Consider the following 4982-nt stretch of genomic DNA (forward strand, 5'->3'; position numbering starts at 1 on the left):
TGGAGCGAACTCGAGCACTGGTAGATTTACGAGCGCGGGTGACGACAGCAGTGCGCCGCACTGCAGCCGAAGAAAAGAGTGCGACTGGACACGGCGTCGTTTTTGAATGCGGCCTTTCAGCGATATCACCTTTTTCGCGCCCGTGGTGGAGTATCTTGATGCGAATAACGCGAAGCGACTCGTCGTCCCTCTTCTGCACTAAATCATCGGTGCCGGCCGTCACGTATGCGTGAGTCTTGAAGGATTTGTCGTCATTGCGGTACGCAACAGCTCCGCCGCCACCGACACCACGGCCATGCCGTCTGCGACTTCGGCGGCGCCTTCCCGCCTTCAGTACCGCGGGACCACCTTCAACGGCGAGGGCAGATGCATTTCCTTTACCCGCTGCTGCGTTGAGCACTTCCTGACCCTTCTTTTCGAAATTTCGCAGCGATGAGGCAAATTTTATGAGCGAGTCGTGGAAGTCCATCATTGCATTCCGCTGTTCTACGAGGTCGCCAGGGTCGCCATCGCTCACCGCGGTGTGGCCAACCGCGAAGGTCAAACACAAGACGAGGACAACGGCCGCGCGGATCTTCATGCCGGCCGAAGCGCATGTGCTGACGCTGTCGCGGCTGTCCTCCCTTCAGGCCATGGAGCGGCCCCGTCGCGCACTCCGCAGCAGGGGCCGTGGCCGCGGCCACTTCTTCGTTGCTTGCGAAGGCCACGTGCCATTCGCGCGCCGATGTATGCCATGATCCCTCTGGCGGCTTTTTGCGCCTCCACGCACGCATGTTCCACAAAAGGTGCGATGGAGCATAAATACTAAAATGCTAATGTTTAAGCTGCTATCTTCCGCGTTTATAACAACCCACTGCAGCCATACAGCCGACACTTCATCATCAGCTTCGTTGATTCAGTTCTTGCTGACGGTGGACGCGGGATTTTGCGCTGCTCGTACGGGTCACGTGTTAAGGTCCGTCTTTTTCATGCAGGACAGGCGTGCAAACCTGTCATAAAATTGGTGCCTGTCAATGCCTCCCTTCCATGCACAGGAATGTGCGCTGGAGAGGCTCGTACATAATATCGGCGCAATTTTAAGCAATCGTGGTCAGCTGCATGATGGCTCTTTCATAGTAGCACAGATTGTTGCTATAATGTAACAGAAATATTGCACACATTGCATGACTTTGGCGCAACACTAATGCAATGTTCATACCACAGTAGTTTTCGGCATTCGGCAACATTGCAATAACGTAGTCAATATGCGAGCTAGCATTTTGCCATTCAGAAACGCTGCCTTAACAGAAGTATAGTCAACACTGCTCTTGCATATTTTTGGCACAGCAACTCTCGAGTTGTTTGAATGTAGTATTGGCAAATGCTTGGCAACCAGCACGACAGATGCACGCACTGTGTTGATGAAAAACAAAATTGCAGTAGTATAACCTTACAGTACAGAATATAGTGTGAGGTTGAAAGGAGGAACCTCTCCCGCTCCACTAATACACCGCGGGGGCAACGTTAAAGTACAATACAAACTTTGCCTTGCACGATGTGTTCTGCTCAGCTAGAGTCGCCCTGATGAGGCCTTTCTTGCGGCGACTGCAGCACGGCAGAGCGCACATGCGGCTGGCTTGTCAAGATTGTCGTCATCACAATGACATCACGTAGGGCTGCCCTCCAGGCCACATGCTAAGGTTAAGTTTTCAGATCAAAGATTTCTGCTTAATTAAAGTTACTGCACGAGTTAAAACAAAACGTTTTGTGGCGTACTCTATTGAAAAAGCCGTCAGCAATATAAATCAACCATTAGCTGAGTGTGCTTGCCGAAGACGCACAGCATCGTTATAAGCGCAGCACGTTTCAGACCCCTTTAATTGTGCGTAAAGCGTGGCCCTAACGCGTTAACGTGCCTGAACAAGGCCCAGTGATATCTAACAGCCAGTGCAACAGCAGAGCGCGAGTGATGCAACTTAGTGTCACCACAGAGTCTTCACTCCCGGAGCCGTGGACACACTCACAAGGCATGTCGGTAGCGAGACAGATGAATAGAGAGCGATCGAACATAAGAGTTTCTCATAATATTGGGAAACTATATATGATCAACACTGATATCGAAAGAAGTCCGCTTCGAGGAGCACTGCTAACCTTAGCCTTGCCGAACCCTTGTAACAGGCTGTTGTAATCGTATTCAGTCAACCTGCCCGATGTACGGAAGCCCTGCTGACCAACAGTCAGAGAGCTCGGCCACACAACAAGCTGCATAATGCAGAACGCATACAGTGAAAGCTAGCTGACGCTATGTCAAATAGGAGCTTGTCCTCCAGCTCTCTCTCGCAGATCAGCGATCACCTGCTGTGATATTGAAAGTGCTCACTGTTCTCAGTACAGTTGGTCTTTACATTTGTTCAGGCGCTCCCACGAACCACTTATTCTGTGCCCCAAAAAGATAAAGTGCTATGTTTAGCATCGATCAACAAACAAACAAAAAATGTTAACAGATTATTGTCCAGTGAGTGCTCGCTGCCATTTCAAACCTTCTTTGTTTATTAGCTGATTACATTTCACCGCATCAGACAAAATATACAGTGGAACACATCTGTTAGGTTTTTCACGGGACCACAAAAAAAAAAGGAAGAAAAAACCTGCGAGTTGGAAAACTGGGTAGTGGTAGCAGAATACAGCGCAAGAAAAAAAATTGTACCAGGTAGAGAAACCAGCAGAAGAGGACAAGTACAACTGGCCCAACAAGCTACGCTTCGAAAAAAATTGTGTGCCGTTGCCTGCCACACATTCTTTCTCATTTCCTGCAAGCACAACTTGCTTCTCTAGAAGTTACAAGGCTTTGTGGCTCTCAATTGCAATCAACCTGCACATACAGGACGTCCTAAATGCCCTGCAGCCTAGCAGCAATCGGTGGGTGGCGACAGAAAGGAGGGATCGGGCGCGGAGCGGGCTAAATTGCAGCACGTGTGCGCTTCTGCACTTTTCGAGGCAGCTGGTTCAATCCTATACAGAATACTCGTTTTTTGGAACCTACAAACTGCAGCTCTAAAGCTGCAGGGGCCAAGAAAAGAAGAAAAATTGGCGGTGGTTTAGCTCTGGTTAAACCTGGAGTGACGCGATAGCTACAACTATCGTGACACGTGACAGCGTAAAAAGCCACTGCACTAGCTTGTTTGACCTTGTCCACAGAACCATCCGTGAAAATTTGAAGATGGCAGGCATACTCTGTTTCCAAGTATTCCAGTACAAGCGAACGCGTTGCTGCCAAAGGAGAGCTGCGCTTTGGACTGTAAGTGGTCCGTCCGCTGTACTGCTGTCGTATCCTCCACAACGGCTGAAAGTGTTGCTATTGAGGCGGCTTTACGGAAGTTAGGGTCTTGTCCGGCTCAACCTGTTGTCATCCTAACTGATTCAAAATCTGCCCTTCAGAGGTTAGAGTGCGATTCCCTACTGACCCCTTGTCTCTAAGCTCTCTGCGCTTGGTGCAGAATCTGCACAGCAGAGGCTTTACTCTACATTTCCAGTGGGTGCCCTCTCACATAGGAGTCAACGGTAATGAGGTGGCAGACAGTCTCGCCCATAAAGCTCCCTCAAGGATTCCATCAAAAAAAGTACCTCAAGATGGAAAAAGTCTCTGCAGGAAAACGGTGCTCGATCATTTCAGTACCCTGTGGTGTGCGTTCCACAAGCCATGTGTGACCAAGGAACTGAGAAGATCTCAGGTGACCCTTCTACATCGAATTCGCACGGCCTCTGCTCGCACTCCTGCATGGATGCATAAGACCGGCATAGCATCGTCTCCGCTCTGCTCTTTATGTGGTGTGTGCGGGGATATCGAACATTATATTATGTACTGCCCAGAGTACAACGCGGAAAGGCATGTGATGTTCGCTTCCTTCAAGAAGACAGGAACCCGTCACAGCACAGTGCAGGACATTGTCTACCCGAGTGGAAACCAGACATGCAGAAGGGAGGCTGCACGCCTTCTTTTAACATTTCTGCAGAACACGGATCTTGTTATTAAATGGTGACAGCAGGAACGGACTATGGCCTACTGTGATTGAATGTGTGCGTAGATGGTGTCTTCCGGAGTGGACTACTTTATACTGTGAGTGAATGTGTGTATGGAGTGTGGCACTACAATGGCGTATGTTCTACTGTGACTGAATATGTGCATAGATGGTGACTTCTGGAGTGGACTGTGATGTGAACTGTGTGGATTGATTGTGTACATAGATGGTGACTGCGGGAGAGAATGTGTGCCATTATAAGAGTCTGTGCGCTTAGCGGGGTAGATGCGGCATTGTTAATATCGAAGGGACGCTGTGGTGGAGCAATTGCCGGCAGATAACGCAAGGCTAACCCCACCTGTAGCATTCAACACCTCAACCTCAACGTGACAGCGTGGTAGTAGAGCCACAGGGTAGCGGCGCAGCCACGCTGAAGGCTCAAAATGCTACCGTAATGTAGCTATCGCTACAAAAAAAAAGGATTACAGAAACAAAAGTCTCGGAGCCTACTCACGCAACTGCACCCTATACAGCGCTGCCGACACGCTGTTTATCGCGGTGGTTTCGTTAATTATTGGTCTTTCAGACGTTCACGCTCGCATCACTGCAACAGTAAAACTGCAGCCTTTCATGCTCGCGTCACTGCAGCAGTGGAACTGTGCCAACAGCCTAAGAAAATTCATGACACCAGTAAGCTTGTGGGACGTCGGCGTGGGGCAGTGCGCTGCAAGCCGCTGAACGCCGTGGCAGTTATGTGCTGTCGCCATACTGTGCACGCTAAACAGAGGCTGTGAAAATTCCGGCACAGAGTAAAGCAATATTGCGCAACGATATTCATGATGTACTATGCGGGAGCACTGCCAGAATTGCGATGTAACAGTAGAGTTTGTGTTGTATGAGCTTCTATGGGAGCTGCAGCGAGACCCCCTCAGAACAACGTAGCAGAGGGGAAAGCTCTGTAGCATCAGTGAGAAGTGGTTGCTC

This window comes from Amblyomma americanum, chromosome 3 (assembly GCF_052857255.1).
Source record: "Amblyomma americanum isolate KBUSLIRL-KWMA chromosome 3, ASM5285725v1, whole genome shotgun sequence".
NCBI lineage: Eukaryota > Metazoa > Arthropoda > Arachnida > Ixodida > Ixodidae > Amblyomma > Amblyomma americanum.